Genomic DNA, 19,018 nt, shown 5'->3' on the forward strand with positions numbered 1-19,018 from the left:
ATTCAGCAGTGTGTGGTGCTCAGTAGTGAGATATATATACAGCACAACTTCTGTGAACAATTTTGCCTTCTAATCTTCAGATATAAACGTTTTTACTCATGTTTTGAGTCTCAGGTTTGAGACAGGATTGCAACTCGTATTTTCAGAACTCTATTCCAGGAGAAGTGAAGAGCAATAAAGCATCACCAGATTCCACTTCTCTCTATAAAAGTGGTTTTGTTTTCAAACTGATTTTGGCCACCTTCTATTCAAAAGGAATTTGAAATTTGAAATAAAAGCTCACACCGCAAAACAGACGAAAGCAGAATTATCAGGACTACTTATGACTCCACCTTCCCAGCCCAAAGCACGCTCTCTGCTGGAAACCAGGTTACGGCAGAATGAAGTGTTGATGTTTCTCACAGCCACGTCCTCAGTGCTAGAAAATGCCAGGCATTTGGCAGCCTAACCTAGCATGTAAGAAGTGAATCCCCCAGGAATACATAGAACTATTTGGAAACAATTCCTAATTCCTTCAGTCTAAATATCCTCTGGTTAAGTCATTCTATCACGTCATTCCAAAAACAGTCCAACTCAGCACCAGGAGCAGCTCACGCTCTTACCAGCTGAGTGATTTGAGACAAGATATTTACTCTCCCTGCATCTCATAAGGGTTTCACAAGGTGTCTCCCCACTCAGAACAAAAAGATAAAGGTTGAATCCCTCATTTCCTCACCATTTGACAGCAGTGTCAAGCTTCATGAACCTACACATACCCTTTCTTGGGCCATCGCAGAGGGGTCTATGAAAAGCCACAGGCCTACCAGCTATCATAAAACCTCTGGAGGATGTGCTCTTCTCTAACTGTTAGACTCTAAGCCCAGATACATCCCGTTGCAAGGCCCAAATTCTAGGTAACTCAAGAGTCATTTGAGTTCAAAAGGAAGTTGGAAACGGGCACTTCATCAACACCAATTTTGTGTCTCCCACAATCCACCTCCCGTCTACCACTATCGGATTACTGCGACCACCTGCTTTCATATCCATCTCCTCCAACAGAGCTCCCGAAAGACAAAAACCACAGTGTATTAACATTAAGGGCCTAGTGCATTCCACAGGCTTCCAACTGTATGTGTTAGGTGGGGGGGGGGGGAGGAAAGGCAGGGAAAAGGGGGTAGATTCAAACCTGACAAGGCAACTCATTCCAGAAGCTCAGATTAGCAGAGACTCCTTCAGAGATATCTTTCACCGCTCACAAGAATTCACGGTAGGGGATGAGGCAAATCGGTACTGAATACGTGACCTTCAACCCTCACCAGACACCTCTCAGGGTCCAACGACCATCCTAAAAAAACCCGGAAAGGATTTGTGCATGTGTGGTCCACAGAGAGGACAAGGAGTCCCCGACCAGCAGGGCGCAGACCAGATGACATAAATGTCCTTTGAGGCTCAGCACACGCTGCTGGAAAATGAGGAAAGTACAAACTGACTTCAAGTAAAACTCTGCCCAGCCGCTCGTCAGGCTGGAGGAACACCCCCTCGCTGGCAACAGGAAGCAGGGCTCCCCTCAGGGCTCCTGCTCCCGGAACGTGCCATAGTCATACCCCCTCCGGGGGTCCGTTTTCTCAGTCGTGAAGAAACTCGGTTCTCTAAAATCAGACTCAGCAACTCCGCTGTTGGGAACCCTGACGGTAGGAAGGAAGCACTTCATTTCGCTTGGAGGATCCAAGTCACTTGGGCCAAGAAGTGAGCCTGCGTCGCACCCCAGGCGCAGAGCCTCGGGACGGTCACGGACGCCGCGTTCCACAGCGCTCGGCTTCGTAGCCCCCGGAGAGGCGGCGCTGTGCCCCCCGAGCAGCGACGGCGACCTCTCCGGGCGGCCCTGCTCTAAGGCCACCCAAAAGTTCCCTCACATTCCCCTACTCTTCACTCTTCTCCAAAATCCTACAAGAACTCGGTATTTTCCCTGTAGCGGTGAGCAGCTGAGTGGTTCGTCGGCTGTGTCGTCTCCCTCGCGGCCAAGAATAAACCTGACGGTGACAGCAGCTTGGCCGCTGACGTCCTCGGCCGACCGGGCCGGGGCGACACCCTCGGGACGTCTTCGGGTGACCAGCCTCTCCGTGCGCGACTTTAGATTCCAGCAAAGTTCCGGCCTGAAGTCTGGTCTCCCTGGGTCGGGGTCTCCGCTTCCGTCACTTGTGCTCGCCCGGGCCTCAGTGCTGCAGGCCTCCAGGGCTGCAGGCCTCCGCGGTCACCCCGACGACGGCCCCGCTCCCTGAGGCCCCGCCCCGGAGCCTGCGGCTCCCTGGCTGTCACCCACGTCGACCACAGAGGAGGAAGCGGCACCGGCTCCCCCACCTTCAACTCCTGGTCCCAGGCTTTGAGACACTCGCAAGGCCACACGTCCTCAGAGACGGGAAGTGTCAGATGGCAGAGGCGAGGAAAATGGTATTTCCGGGCCCTCAGCTCGGCTGCACGGGCCCCGCGTGTGACACAGAAGAATGCGGGTGAAGGGGATGCCCCGACGGGAAGGATGGCGGCGTCAGGGCGAGGGGCCAGGGTGCCCGCCGCAGCTTCCGGTGCACCCAGGACCCCACGGCCCCACAGCCCCTTCTCCACCCTCAGAAAGGCCCTTTATGCTCTACTAGCCCGTCATCTCGAGGAAGGCTTGGCCTCTAACTGGCTCAGTCACCCCACAGGCCCAGTGATGAGTGGTGAGAGCTCCTACTTAACTGCCGCAACCACGTTATCTTGCTTTGGAAAGCGTCCAGGAAAAGGCCTTCCGGGGATGACGGCCAAGAGCAGACAGCGTTCAAGCGCTCACTAGAGAAGCATCACCGTCTGACCTCAAAACATCTTAAATCCCCAAACCCAAAGGACATCGTACAAATCCCCACTTTCAGAGAAGAGATGCTTTAACTAAGAATATCCATTAGATAAATGTGTATATTCAATAAATGCTTCTCAAAAATTATTTGTACATTAAACCCAGAGGCCAAAAGGAAAATATTGATGATTTGACTAAAGTTAAAACTTGCGCATGGAAACACAAAGCAAAAGATAAAACACCATCCTGAAAGGCCAAACTCGGTGTGGGGAAACATCCGCGATGCAGACACATACACAGCTAGCTGACGGAGCATGGACCTGCATACGGGATTCATAAAAAATAAAAATGGCCTTAACCCTTGTTCTTAGAAAAATGAACTCTAGTTAGAGGAAGGGTGCTGAAGGGGCGCCTGGGTGGCGCTGCAGGCCAGGTGCGCGGCTCTTGGTTTCCGCCCAGGCCGTGAACGCAGGGCGGTGACACTGAAGCCAACAGTCAGGCTCCGCTCTCAGCAGAGTCTGCGTGAGATTCTCCCCGCTCCCGGCTTGCGCTCAGGCACGGTGCGTGCTCTCTCCCCCTCTAGAATCTTTAAAAACAAGAAAAGGTGGAGTGCTGAAGGAAATACTACTACATTTTCATGTAAGAATAAAGAATCAAAATCCTACCAGACAGGTTTTGGGTGGTTTTGTTTTTGTTTTTCTGAGAAACACAGGTCCCTGTATCCAAGTTTGCAATGAGGCTGTCGATTAAAGCCAGAAGAACAGCCAAGAGCAGATGAGCTTTCCTTAAATGCAATTTTATTAAAGTTCTTGTATAACTTTAGAAAATGCTCCTAATCCTCCCCCACCCAATTTAGCTTTTTAAAATAAAGGCTGTAGAAATGAACTCAAAATGCAAGAAAGACGGGACTTTCAAATATCAAGGCATATAAAGATCAAATGAGCTCTTATGAAACATCCACCTTAATCCACACGAAATTGATTTTTCTCCAAGCATCTACATTTAGTACTCGGTCCTTCATTCTTGGCATTATTGTTCATGAACACCATCTAGGTCTGAAATTTCTTTCAAGATCACTCTTAAAAGATACCCCAATGCATGACCAGTTCTGCCTAATTGAGCTGCTACTTGAAAATTCACTGGCACAAAAAAATCTAAGCTTTCCATAGAACCACAGTCTCCTAAGGGCCCATCTTTGCAACTTTTCCGGGCTATCACGTCTTAGCACTGAAGGATTTAGGAATATCAACTATGAGCAAGTACAAAAGTAAATGGTAGCCCTTAAAATAAAACAAAGGGGTAAAGGTACTAATCACTTAAAATTCAGAGCTCCGTATGCGGCGTGCCCACAGTGAATGCAAAGGTGCCTCAATTCTACTAGTCGTCTACACTACTGTTCGTGAACAGTGTAGACCACACTGGCCAGGGAAGAATTAAATCTGCTGAGTGAGACTGTCCTCGTGCGATCAAGTGCAGATGACCAGTTTGTAACGTAGGAGTTTCAGACGCTGAGATTCCTACTTTTACATCACATCTTATGTAAGAAAATGTTTTTCCACTTTAGGATAAAATATGAAGTTTTAAACTTTAAATTATACAAACACTGGGGAAACTAGAGACGGATGAGATGAGTGTCCTTTTCACAGACACAAACACAAGTTCTTAAACCTTATGATTCTTGGTTCATTCTTTTGAATATTCTAGTCTTCCTTGGGTTATTTGATACTCAATGTGAACTAAATCCTGAGTATGTTCTGAATTGGGCAAAGGGTAAGACTGAAACAGTGAGATTTACCAGCAGAGGAATTAATAGCATCTGCCAGATTAACAACAGCTTTTCAAACAATCTGGAGAAAGATTACACAGAATGCCATTACCAAGTACATTGTGATTTGCTGACTTTACCAACATATTTTATTGCTTTTTAATTATTCTCGGCATAGCAAGACATAAAATTTTATTAAGACAGCCTTCCTTGGAAGTTTTTCAATTTCAGAGTGAATTTTTAAATGTTAAAAAAAAAAAAAAAGGGACTCAATCTAATTATAAACCACAATCTAGAATGTTTGTTCAGAATTGAAGCCCGTTAAGTTTTAGAAATTATCAAACGGGTTGATTAAACCACAAATAAATGCATCTTTATCTCAATGTTGTCATTAAATTAGATGATTTATATGCATCTAATCATTTCTCAAAATCTCTGGTGAAAAAACTACATTCTGTATTAAGTGTTTGATTAAGGGAACTAAGTCAAGTGGCTAAGTCAGGCTGTAAACAGACCAAATCCTACATATCCCATTTGCTTTCTCATACTGAATATTAAAAATCAACAAGCCTATAAACAAAAGGCAGACTCATTGTCTATCAATCAAATCACAATCTTATACCAAAGCAAAATGTATCTCCAAGAATACCCTTTGGTGAACAGAGATCACTACCTTTCTGGTAACAACCTGAAAAAAAAAAAAAAAGTCCAGAAAACCTATCGTTTTAAACTACTTTTTACTAAAAATTCAACAGCCTTTAAAGAAGCACCTCTAAGATTATCAAAGGTTTTGAGTAGCATGAAACCATGGATTTCAAGTAAAGTAGATCTGATGTCTTTTAAACAACGTATTTTATAAAGCAAAACAAAGAAACCGAATTACAAGATGATGCATTTAAACATAAATGGAGTGAACGAATAAAGGTACATCACTTACCCCAAGCCAAGAAACTAACAGGACAGCATCTGGTCTCTTAAGATCAACTGCTCACCCTATAGCACCGCGTTTGTCTTACGTTGACTTCCAGTCCATATACCTTGGGCAGGATTTGCACAGTCCTCCTGTGACCCCCGACTGCATGTCCGAACAATCCAACACGAACACTTCACTTCATGCAAAGAGCGCTGAGTGCAAATGAGAAAACAAAAGTCCTACACTTCAGCTGTACCATATATACACTAAAAGCTTCCCTAAAAGCAGTACAGATTCACGGTGTCAAGTACGTAGGACTTCACAAGTTTCCCCGTATCTTTCCACTTCCACTGTTTAAAACTCCTCGGTCCATCCCTCCAACCCTTAACCCCGAAACATTATTCTTTGACTTAAGTTCAGAGAGGGATTCCACCTTGACAGTACCTTCAAGAACACCTATCAAGCGCTCTAACCAAGGGGGTCCTTCCTTCCCTAACTCCTCACTCTATGCACCTCCCGGAACACACCAATCTCAAGTCAACCGTGACTGCTTGCTCAAGACGGAGCTCGCTCAGCCCCCGAAGCAAGGTCAAACGCTACTTTCCTTGATGAAAAGCCAAAGAAGCATATAAACTTCCCCGCAGACTAAGTTATCTAAGATACGAATTAGCTGAAACAATGATAAACCCCTTAAAGGGGGATCACAGTTACCTGGATGGCATTTATAGCCTGTCTCTATATCAACCTATACTCATGCCTTTTATTCTCCCAAATACTACAAAGCCCACCAAAAGGTTAGTCTTCACAAAGGTTTAGTCAACACAAAATATTTAAAAATAGCCTTTCAAACCAAAGACTCGATGCGGAGCTCTTATTAAAACCTTGGATTCTTATTAGAAATCTTGAATTCTTATTAAAATCTTGAATTCTCCATCACAATGTTTTTGTAGACCCAACTGTACTGGAACCTTAGAGATTTCCATTTTATTTTAAACTACTTCGTGGAACTCTTGTTCCAGGAGGAAAACAAAAGAGTTTTGTTACAGGAGAAATGTTTGAAGTTTCCTAAGCTCGTAGAAGATACTTATAGAAGTTTGTCTTACCTGCTGCCAGATTCTTCTAAGACAAGAGGGGGAAGAGAAGTCTCCCCTTTGCAGAAAGTACTTAGCCCTTACTTTGCACTTTGATCCCCAGAAAAGTCCTCTATCAATGCCAAGGAGCACTCGAGCAACAGTCTGTTCATGCACAACCCACATTTAGAAAAATGGTCTTCCATTGTGAAAATCCTGGTGACGCTTTCAGTCCCGTGATACATCTAGCGGTTTTGTGAACAAAGTCAGCTTCCAGGCAGTCAGATCCCCAGCACTCAACAATACAGCACTTTAAATACCAACCCTGAAATATTGCCAATTTATCTGAAAATATTAACTATGAAATAGAGTAACCAAATAATCCAAGAAACAAGTGTTTTTTAATAGAAGCTGCAAGCATATCTTTAGCGAGTGTAGCTCATTAAGTACACGACGCATAAGTAACCTGAAGAATTAAAATGGAACCAAATTGAACAAAAAATCTTTTCACTGAAAACCTTGAACTTGGTGGCACTTAGTTTGCACCTCACAATTACGACTCTTTAAAAATATTCCATTATTCACTTTCTCTTCTAGGGGATTTGGTTTGATGCCGTATATTCACACTTTTTCCCCAGTTAATAGATTGCTGTAGGAAAAAAATCACTGAGACCTAAAAGATTAGGGGAGATAAATCAACACGTCCTGGCCCCGCCACCTACAAGCAAATAGTGAACTTTAAAGAGGCTGCCTCTGGCAGAAAATACCCAATACCTGCACCCAATTTCTGCCTCCGCAGAAAATACCCAATACCTGCACAGCCTTGTGCTGGACGCGTACGGCAGCCCATGCTCGGGGCCACCGCGCACCCACACACGCAGCCCCACACGGGTGCCCCGACCCGACCTGGGTGCACACGCGCACCTTCCTGCGCCCCCGGGAGACCACCTGAGAGCCTCGCGGAACTCCAGATCCTGGTTCGGTAGCTGGAAAAGGCCTGCGACCCTGCACGTCTAAGTCCCCAGACAACAAAGTCCCCAAACCCGCTGACGGTCACGCCGGGAGGGCACAGGTCCAGCGAGAAAGACGTGGCCCCGTGCGATCTGTCACGTTAACGGATTAAAGAGCAAAAGCCCTGTGATCATACTAGTGCTTGGAAGGGGCTAAGGACTCCGTCACCTTTTTGCAAATAAGATGTACTTAGCAGGCGAGGAGCGACACTGAAGTCTGCCCCTTAGGGAAGCACATGTGGCTGGAGGCCCCGGATGACGGGTCACTGCGAGCTACCGGCACGCTCCCATTTACACCAGGGACGGCGAGGGGACCTCGTCCCGCCGCTGCTACCAACACACTGGGGTTTCTGGTGCAACCGTACTAATCAAAAATAAGCATTTTGAAGAAAGGAAGATACGCCTTTACTAGAAATTACAGATCCATATGGAAAAGCCAAGACAACTGAACCATGAGACTTCAGTAAGGGTTTAACTATAAGGACAGGCGACAAGATGCAAAGGGCTCTTAAGAGAGAAAACTCGGAATGCGCGAGCGGGGTTGGTGCGGGTCAAATGTCAGAAGCTCCCGGACGTACCAAGAATAACCTGGATGGAGCTTACAGCCCTACTACGGAAGCATCTGCGCTCCGGACGCCGAAGACCCCCCGAAACCACCCCACATGGAAAAGGGAAAGTCCAGCTTTTAAGACACCGAACCTGTAATTCCGTTTCTAAGAGGGAAAAATAGTTGCTCCAAGATTTGCTCCTTTTCACAACCAGTGGGGCCACTGCCGCCCGGGGCCTAGCGCCTGTCACCCCCCGCCCCGCAGCAGCGGCCGGACTCCGCCGCCACCCGGCGCACCCCGCGCCCTCGCAGCCACCGCGTCCGCCCCGGACGGGCCACACGCCTCCCCTCTGGGGCTGGCAGCGGCCCGGCACGCGGGCTTGTTCTTCAGGAGAGAGAACAGGTTCCTCAAGCAGACCCTCGAGGCCCACTACTAACCGCAACGGTCCGCGCCGTTAGACACTGACACACGCATGGACTGCAGTGGAACAAACCACTGGGTCGACAAACGACATCGCTAAAAACAGTGAAAGCCGGTGCCCCTGCAGGAGACCGCGCGGGGCCACGATCCCCGGGGACAAGTTCACGTACACGGAAGCCCACGGCTCTGCACGTGGCAAGTGGCCTCGCACCTTCACCTTCACGTCCTTTTCTTGCTCATCTCTCTGAAGCAGCGGGACTTGGGAAGAAAGCCCCGTGGGTAAGTCGCTACGGCAGGTGTTTAAGGACACGCCACCCACCACCCCCCCGCCCCGAGTCCTGGGCCTCAGCGGCCAGCCACGAACACACCCCGGGCCTCCCTGCGCGCAGCCCCCGATCCGGCCCCTCCGGCCCTAGACAGCCGCGCGTCCCGGGTGGGGACACGCACCGCCAGGATGCCGCAGAGAAGTCACGATCTGGGGAGACCCATTTCCTCCTCGCAAGGTAGGGGCCATCACCGGCGTCCCACAGTCCGGCCCTGGTCACGCAAGAGGAAGAGTCAGGGAGCAAACACCTCATCGGGGAGCCTCCGCCCGGGGTCCCGGACACGGGTCCACTGCCACGCGCCACGGACGATGACGAGCGGAGGACAAGGGGGCGCACGGCCTCCGCACAGGAACCCTGAAGCTCTAGACGGTGATGTGGGGGCTTCACGGATCCGGCCTGACCCCACTGGCCCCTCAACAAAGAGAAGTTCGAGAACCAAGCTGCCCCCCCCGTTCATCCTCACGAATGTGCCCCTCAAGAGACAAGACAGTATCAGCCGAGCCCTGGGCCCTTCCGAGCCCGCAGGGCGGTTCTCACGGACCACAAGGAATCCGGAAGCCTGACTCCTCCGGCACAGTCCCAGCCCAACCTACCAGCTGAGGGGACGGATCACTACGGGAATTCCTGACCCCAAGCTTCCAGCTTCTGAGCTCCCACTGTTGGTTTTTTTTTTTCATTTTTTATCATTTTATGTCTTGAATGGGGACGGTCAGTACCAGGCTCACAGGGAGTCTTTTGCTTCGAGTGACTAACAGGGACACCCCAGCCATCAATCCACGGTGGCCCCACGTTCCCAGCCACCACGATCCTCTGGTCTCAGACGGTGGGACTAGACCCAAACTCCAAGTTTGCTTGGAAAGGTCCAAGGGCAAAGCTTTAATCTTGAGCTGCAAACATCACAGCAGGGCATTGGGATAACCGGTGTTTCTATAGAAGAAAAAACCAGTGAACTTGCCTTAAACTTCATTTTTTCCCCATATTTGCATTTTATTTTTAATTGTAGTTGACATACAATATATTAATCTCAGGTGTGTGACGGTGATTGGACATTTATATCCATCACGAAACGCTCACTATGCTAAGTTGTAGTTACCATCTCTCCCACCTATAAAAAGTTTTTCTTGGAGGGGGGGTCGCCCATGTGGCTCAGCAGTGGGGCGCCTGCCTTTGGCCCAGGCCGTGACCCCGGGACCCTGAGATTGAGTCCTGCTTCTCCTGCTTCTCCCTCTGCCTGTGTATCTCAGGAATAAATAAATATAAAAAAAAAAGAAAGTAGAAGTAGAAGTAGAAGTAGAAGTAGAAGTAGAAGAAGAAGTAGAAGAAGAAGAAGAAGAAGAAGAAGAAGAAGAAAGGGAGGGAGGGAAGGAGGGAGGGAGAAAGGAAGGAAGGAAGGAGAAGAAGAAAAGAAAAAGTTCTGTGTTTTTACACCACAGGCCCACTACTGGCTAATGCCTTATTCTCAAACATTTCCCAATTTTTCTTTTTAATTACTTTAGATCTTATTTTCACGCCAGCGTGGTTAACACTCAGGTGTCAGGGCTTCTATCTTGATGTCTATAAAGAGGCGGCCTTCCCTACCCATAGCGAACATCTCTATGCTTTACGTTACGTCTACTCTTCTGTTAGATTCAGGCGGAGAACAGTGATCCCGCAGTTTTATGTGTTGCTCAGTGACCGAGGTAAATGTGCTCTTACTGCCCTTCGCCTACGTCACCCACCCCACCCACATCCCCCCCGGTAACCATCCGTCTGTTCTCTACAACAGTCTTTCCTTGTTGCCCTCTTTCCTTCGTCTGGGGTTTGTTTCTTGGAGTCTACAGGAGGGAGATCCCATGGTACTTGTCTCTCCGACTTGGTTATTCACTTAGCACTCTGCTCGCTCTCCAGATCCATCCACGCCATTGCAAATGGAAAGATCCCATTCACTTTCGTTGCTGATTAATATTCCGAGCCGTGTATACACACACCACTTTTTTTTTTTTTTGCATTTAAATTAAATTCGCCATCGGTTCAGGAGGGCACGTGATGTGACGAGCACCGGGTGTCACGTGCAGCTAATGCGTTACTGACCACCACCTCGAGGCCCATGATGTACTGTAGGTCGGCGAAACGTCCTCTCAAATGGCTTCCTATGTGGGCATCGGGGAGGCCTAATCAAGCATCCAACCTGATTTCAGCTCAGGTCATGGTCTCAGGGTCCTGAGATCGAGCCCCGCGTCAGGCTCTCCTCGGTGCAAAGCCTGCCTAAGATTTTCTCTCCCCCTCAGTCCCTCCCCCGATCGTGCTCTCTACAAGTAAGTGACTTTTTTTACATCTTCTAAGCCAGAACAAGGCCTACTTATAAGCATCTACCATCAGCTGGAATATAAACATTCACAACCACTGAAGACTAGCAATTTTTTTTTGACTACCAGAGATATACATTCTCTTTTCTGAAAATATTTTTAATGTAATAAAACATCTGCTCTGAAATCCTGTGCAAATGAATGGGTGACAGTTTTGGAATCATTGATAATCAATGATCTCCTGGCTTGGAGCAAAATGACCATTTTCACAGGTTATTTCTTCAATGGCATTTTTAAGGAAACGCCAAGCATTTCTGGTTCAACTTGAGTATGTGTGGCAGTGAGTCGACGGGAAAGAGAATACCTAAGCTTTTCTGAAACCTCTGAATTATTGTGACTGGAGATTCCTACCCGAGGCTGTAACAGGGCGTCCTCAGGACGCCGCGCACCGTGGGGGTCAGCTTCCCCGTATGTAATGACTGCACTGACAGACCTTACATGCTTACACACCTGATAGGACCTTTCCAGGTCTGGACTTGAAGTCAACTACCTCTTCCTCCCATATTTCTCTACCCTAACACGTCATAACCTCCCTCCCTGGTTGTGATCCAAGCCATCAGAGAACCAGGACAGGTACTGGGAGAAGCCAAGGGGGAGGGTCTCAGAACTATCGAGGGCTGGAGAAAGCCAACGCTAACCGGGGGCAACACTACACACTCCATGGTCCTTCCCCAAACAAGGGGAAAAGGGGAAAAAGGAAAACCACTGTGCGTGGTACTACCAATGTGCTCCCGCCCTGCCCAGGCCTAAACCCAAACAGCTGTGTATGAGGACGCAGCCACACCGACCTGGACCCCTGGCTCCTCATGGGTGCTTGTTCGGTGCTTCCCTGCGAACCCTCCGGCCAAGCTCTCTACTTGCTCCAGTAGAAGTCACGGCCCCTCATCGTAGTGGTCCTTCGGGCAGAGCACGGGACGTGCGCACGTGGGCCGCACCATCCTCTCCGAAAGTCCGATGAAGAGCGAGGAGCCCCAGTGACTTCAGGTTCTCAGATACTCTGTGTGGCGGAGGCGCTGATGGGAGGAGACCTGTGTCGTCAGAAGCTATTCATAACGCGGGTCATTTAAGCGATTTCAAGTCAAAGCTACAAACATCTTTTCCTACATAAATCTTTCTGAGGACGACGAAGAGGAGTGTGCCCTTTTGAGTGAATAAATCACTTCTATAACTATCTCAGTTCGACGCTAAAATGAACTGGCCTCGAGCTGGGAATAAAAATTTGACCTGCTGTTTCTTATCCTACGACGGACCCAAGCGAAAAGAAAACACAAAGTAAAAAAAAAAGTAAAAAAAGAAAAAAAAGAAAAGAAAACACAAAGTGATGAGGAAATAGAGGCCAGAATCTACAATGTATTGCCCGATTAATCGATTAATTCCCCCCAGTAACTTCACTATATTGGCAACGACAGTTAAACTAGCATTTATGTTATAAATCCATTAACACTGACTTAAATAACTGCATGTTTCTAGACAAAAAAGTTGTTCACCCAGATTCCTGTCATCTATTAACAGCAACTCTAATGGTTCTTTTCTTTCTCTTGCAGCTTATTCTAGCCCGAGAAACCTACAGCTATCTCAGTGAACAGTACAGATCAAAACCATGAGTTCCCGAGGCTAGCACCGGGAATTTTTGCCAAAACTACCACTTACATAGGTTTTTTCTCCACAGCTCTGGCCTGGACAACCCAGTCGACTTCTTTTTTTTTTTTTTTTTTTTTCCCCAGTCGACTTCTGATACATGTGGGCTGTAGCCATACTCTCTACAGTGAGATCTCAAATTCCAGCCTTGGAGAAGGGGGTCTCTTCCCAAGTGTGTTGCTCCCTTCGTTGATTAGTTTGCTGAGGCTGCCACAACAGTATCACAGAGCAGGTGCCTCAAACAACAGGAATTTGCTTCCTCATAATTCTGGAGCTTCACGTCCAGGACCAAGGCGTCAGCAAGTTCAGTTTCTTTCTGCCCTCTGTTTGCCTTATAGATGGTCGCCCTCTTGCTGGATCCTCACCCGGTCTTTCCCCGTGCGCATGCATCCCTGTCTCGCTCTGCATGTCCTCGTCCCCTCTGCCAGACTGGATGAGGGTCTACCGTAACAGCCTCATTTTAACTTGGTGACAACTTTAGAGATCTGCTCTCCAAATCAGATGACATTCTGGCATAATGGGGGATCAGGATTTCAACATATGAATTTTGAGGGCACCGTTCAGCCCATAACACTTGGACGCTCCCGTATATCTCATGAAGACATCATTTAAAGTTCTCTTTGCTCCTTTTGTGGTAAATCATTAATCTCATTAAGGTTTTCTTGTTCAAGTTTTGCAAAAGTTTCTGCTTCCAGGTCGAACCCTTTGATACTTTGATGGTGCAGTGGTGTTTAGACTGGAATCCTTACATTTTTATGCTCGTGTTTTTATGACTCCATTCCTATGCTTACAGACCTTTGTGATTTAGAATTAAGTGTAGTTTTACTGAATTCTGGTATAGTTCTGTTGAATGTTTTGCCACCATTCTTAACCGTCAGGATGTTACTGACCCAGGTCCTGCAGTAGGACATTAGAAACCTGGGTAGCAGCAGCTGCAGGTTGCTGCAGTGAAGTGACAAAACCTAACTGCTCCTCCAGAGTGGACAAGAAGGATGCAGACACCTGAGTGTTGTCTTGAAGGTGGAGCTCAAGGAGCTCAAGGTTGATTCCTCAGACTGAGACTGAAGTTTTCATTATCAATGTACATAAAGCAAACTGAATTCACATAGCTCTGAACACAGGCATAGCATCCACCTGACATTTTCTGAAGGCCCAGAATTTGCCACAATAATGTTCTATTTCAGTAAAACTAAGATACTGGATAAATTTATGGAAAGCAGTATTTCAAAACTCAGTCTTGGCACCAGGGATGTTCATTATTACTGGATTGTTTCTGTGTATTTTCAGGAGAAAGGAAAGAGCTACGAAAGTCACCTTTACCTTTATAGAGAGATAGGATTTTGATGTACAGGTACGCACACCTGCGTGTGGAGGTCTATATATGGATAACTCCAACTTAGGACTTCAAGTCGCTTGGATTCTTAGGACACTGGTGGGCTTCTGAAGTACTTGGCAAGACACCACCTTGCCACGGAAACAAGGCTGTGTCCCTTTAGTGACTCATGGTTTCACATCATTTTCTGCATATATGTTGTCTATTTCATATCTTTTAAATTTTCAGTTAAAGTTTTGTGATAACAAGTGTCTAAGAAATGCTTCCGCACATCTTAGTACAAAACAGCTTTGTAATGTATTTTAAAATACCCACAAATATCAACTATCAAGCCATGAAAAGACCTTGAGGAATCTTAAATGCATATTACTAAGTGGTGTTTTTACATATGGACATAAAAAAAGTCCTCGGAAACCACTCTGTATTACCCACTACTAAGCAAGACTACTAATTAGGGAAATTATTTGGTAAACTGAGCAAACTCTATTTCAATCATTTAGATCACTTGCTGTTGCTTTTTCAATCTTTTAAAGATTCTAGTATCCTAGGTCCTCAGCTAGTTGGGAATTTTACTCATTTCTCTCCTACCTGTCCACTTCCTTTCATGGAATTTGAAGACTCAAGTCCCCAAGAACTAAAACAACCTACTTGTACCAGTACCTTATTCAGTGATTTCTGGTAACACATCAATTCCCCAACTGTATGATGCCATAAGCCCATGAAAGTTATAAATGTTGAGTTATTCTAAAGGATTTTCATGATATACTGACAAAACAGAACTTCAAAAAATGAAAGCAGCATTTACTTCTAGTTACAGATCTAAAACTCTGAGCAAATGCTGAAAGCTTAAAAAAAGTCTCTTAGATGGTCAATGTTATGGGAAAAAATACGGTGTAAAAGAACTATAATATGGGAATTGCAAGTATTAGTCGTCTATAGGAACGGGTGTGGAGGGCATCCTCCATTATGCTAGGTCCAACCCTTATCATATTCAGGGATCTCTCTGCATGATCTAGCACAAGCATTCATTCTTTCAGTATTTCAATCATTACTGTCTTCCAGTTATTACAGGTTAGATGCTAAAAATATCTAGTTCCATTACTGCTAGTATGGTTTATTTAAATTTATGGTCATTTTAAGTATGGTATATCCTCCTACGAACTTATTGTAGAACCAACACTACTGTTATTACAGTGAAAACCTAGTAGTTATTTTGGGCTCTCAACATATTGTTTGTTAACTGCTCCTTGAGCCTCATAAAGCTAGGAATTTTCCGGTCTTACATCCAATACGGAACACAGCTGGAAAAGCTGTGAAAAAGGAAACCAAGGACCCACCACTTCCCATTCTTCCTCCATTCACATTTTAAACCAGCAATAGGTAGAAGGAAAGATTTTTCAAAGTCAACATTATCTTAGAGAAAAGTACAAGCTAATTACATCTTTATCTGTACTAAGTCCCTTTTGACCCTCCCTGCAAGATGTAAATCAATACCTGCATTTATGGGGTTTTTCTTCTCTTCCTACTCCCAATTAAAAAAAACAAAGTATAATCATGCATAAGAACACTTTCGTTTTCTATTCAAGTCCAAGCTCCAAATTATATCAACAGCCTACAATAATTATATTGCTTAATTATGCTAATTTGTGATAATTACATTTAAGTCTTTTTGCTAAAATGTTATTGTGATGTTATATAACTCATCATTTCTAGCTGTTTATTGACCACAAATGGAGTGTTTATAGTTTTCTAGTCCAAAAGCAAGCCAAACCGCCATCACTGGTAAATTACCTTGCGTATTTATGTTAAGAATCTTGGAGGTTCAGAAATTCTCTTAAGAACTCAACTTTAATATCATAAAGTTTGACTTAAGTAAATGCCTGGAAATGCATGTAGGCTGTTCAGGAATATTCTGATAATACCACCGCAATAAAACTGCACAGTTCTAAAGAATAGCTTGGTCTCAATTACTTTTTCAGGGCTTTATTTAGTAAGGGCATTTTTAGTACTGCACCAAAAAAAAGGGTAATAATGGGAAATATTTAACTAATCAAGGATTCTTTTTAAGTTACAAATGTACTAACTTCCCCTATTTTCCTTCCTCAAAGGCTGAAACCCTGAAAAAGGAGTACGTCCCATAAAAATGTTAACCAGGTATTAGGGAATGTACTTGTTAGGATGAGCACTAGGTATTATAAGTAAGTGAGCAATCACTGAATTCTACTCCTGAAACCAATTATCCATTATGCTTTAACTAGTATTAAATCCTAAAGAAAAGAAAATTTAACCAAGGGGAAGGGAGGTCTGACTTAAAGTTTTAGAAGTCATGTTCATCCATGCCAGCTTTTAATTAAAACTATTTTTACAGCAGCGTCCCCACAGAAGACCCCTTACCCCAATAAATGCACAGCCTGCCCCATTATCAAAATCCTCCAGAGACGTGTATTTGCTACGGTTAATAAACCTACATTGACATCATAATCATCCAAAGGCCTAGGTTTACCTGAGGGCTTACTCTATGGTTTTGGACAAATGTATACTAACGACATGTACCCATGAGTATGTCCCCGTATTTTCACTGCCCTAAAAGCCCTGTGCTCTGTAGCCATCCATCCCTTTCCTATCCCTCAACCACCATTCAGCTATTTTACTTTCTCTATAGTTTGCCTTTTACAGATGACTGGAATCATACAGAAGCCTTCCAGGGATCCCTGGGTGGTGCAGCGGTTTGGTGCCTGCCTTTGGCCCAGGGCACGATCCTGGAGACCCAGGATCGAATCCCACGTCGGGCTCCCAGTGCATGGAGCCTGCTTCTCCCTCTGCCTGTGTCTCTGCCTCTCTCTCTCTCTGTGTGTGTGACTATCATAAATAAATAAAATTTTATTAAAAAAAAAAAAGAAGCCTTCCAAATTGGTTTCTTGACTTAGCAATATGCATTTTAAGATTCCTCTGCATTTATTATGGCTTGGTATTTCTTTTAAGTCCTGAATATTTCACCGTCTTAACATACCAGCTATTTACCCGCTTACCTACTGAACATCATGGTTGCGCCCACTTGTTGGAAACTATAAATAAAGCCGCTATAAACATCCATGTGCTGATTTCCCCGTGAACATGAGTTTTCAGGTACTTTGGGCAAATACTAATGACCACAGTTGCTAAACTGTACGGAGAGAGGTTAAGAAGGCATCAAACCATCTTCCAAAAACAGCTGTTCCATTTTGTATTCTCACCAGCAACGTGAGTTCTTATTGCTCCCCGTCAGCATCTGGTGGTGTCCATGTCCCAAGTTTTGGCCAATCTAACAGGTATGTAGTGGGAGCTCACGGCTGTACTTTGCATTTCTCCCAGCTTCGGCTTTAAAATTACTTCATTCGGGTGCGGTGTATAGGGATGGGGGCGGGGTGCAGAGCTAGTCCTAGTATTCTCATTTTATTTTACTTTTTTTAAGATTTATTTATTTATTTATTCATGATAGACACACACACAGAGAGAGAGAGAGAGAGGCAGAGACACAGGAGGAGGGAGAAGCAGGCTCCATGCAGGGAGCCCGACGTGGGACTCGATTCCGGGACTCCAGGATCACGCCCTGGGCCAAAGGCAGGCGCCAAACCACTGAGCCACCCAGGGATCCCCAGTATTCCCATTTTAAAGCAGAATAAGATGAGGCTAAGGAAAAGTGGGCCCAAATCGCCCACAGCTCGCATGTGGAACCTGATGACAAAGTCTAACTGCATCAGATTGTCTGCCTTGCAAGCGATCTCCTGGAAAGCACTTTGAAAAACAGGTCAAGCAGAGAACATTCTGGGTGGGAATATCAGCAAAATCCTATGGGGGAAGAAGGAGAGATGCAAAGCAGATCACATAACCAAAATGACATGAAATCTTCTCAATTTAGTGAAGCCTGAAACAAACGCAGAGCTCGGAAACATCACATGAAATACTCCGAGAAGCCTGGAGCTGCGCCACGTAACCGTAACAGTACCAGTAAGAACTAGAAAATCTGTGTCGTGGGGCTTAGGAAACGTACGTCCTACAAGAATGGTATTCTTGTGTTTACACGGCTTGTTTTTTCAAACCAAGTATATTATTCACAATATACCAAAAATTCTGTGAGGTTAAACCTTGTGTCCGGTTTTGCCGCGACACGACCATGTCCATCTGCTTGGGCGCTGGCGCGGCTTCTGCGCTGCAAGAGTCCACAGACACGCTATGGCCCGCAAAGCCCAAAATACTTAGGTTGTATTTACACCAATAAATACAAATGGAGTCATTTGATTCTATGGCTTTAAAGATAGCCAGCATTTCATTATTTTTTATAAGTTCCTGTGACTCAAGATGTTCACACAGTTGTCATTTTACTGAATTGGCTGTATTTTGGTTCATGGATGCCTCCTTTAGACACCTGATGCAGGGTCTGTGTACCGTCCCAGGCTGAGCGGGAATTATTCCTAGGTCAGTCCCATGGAGCTTTCACACAAAGCTTAAAACCCAAATTAGAGGGCAGGCCGGGTGGCTCGGCGGTTTAGCGCCACCTTTGGCCCAGGCCGTGACCCTAGAGTCCCGGGATCGAGTCCTGCGTCGGGCTCCCAGCATGGAGCCTGCTTCTCCCTCTGCCTGGGTCTCTGCCTCTCGCTCTGTCTCTGTCTCTCATGAGTAAGTAAAATCTTCAAAAATAAATAAATAAACAAACAAACAAACAAATAAATAAATAACAACCCAAATTAGAAAGCATGAAGGAAAGTAAAACTGAAGCAGGCGGTTTTACAGGCAAAAGTCAAGATGTGTGTAAGATGTGAGGCAGGCTTTAAAAAATAGAAAATTAAAAAAAAGATTCCTGCATA

General features: G+C 45.6%; 1 protein-coding gene across 15 annotated transcripts in view; it reads right to left on the bottom strand.

The window, feature by feature from the left end:
• CADPS2 (calcium dependent secretion activator 2) overlaps positions 1 to 19,018 on the bottom strand; it is a 454,345-nt gene that overhangs the window by 392,823 nt on the left and 42,504 nt on the right. Inside the window, exon 1 of one of the 15 annotated variants that reach the window (XM_049093866.1) lies at positions 5,509 to 6,015. The exons of 13 other annotated variants lie outside the window; for them this stretch is intronic. The gene's annotated coding sequence lies outside the window, so the exon portion shown is untranslated. Of the gene's footprint in view, positions 1 to 5,508; positions 6,016 to 19,018 lie in introns of those variants that run through there. One more of the 15 variants, XM_049093871.1, reaches the window with a different exon arrangement.

This window comes from Canis lupus, chromosome 14 (assembly GCF_003254725.2).
Source record: "Canis lupus dingo isolate Sandy chromosome 14, ASM325472v2, whole genome shotgun sequence".
Lineage (NCBI taxonomy): Eukaryota > Metazoa > Chordata > Mammalia > Carnivora > Canidae > Canis > Canis lupus.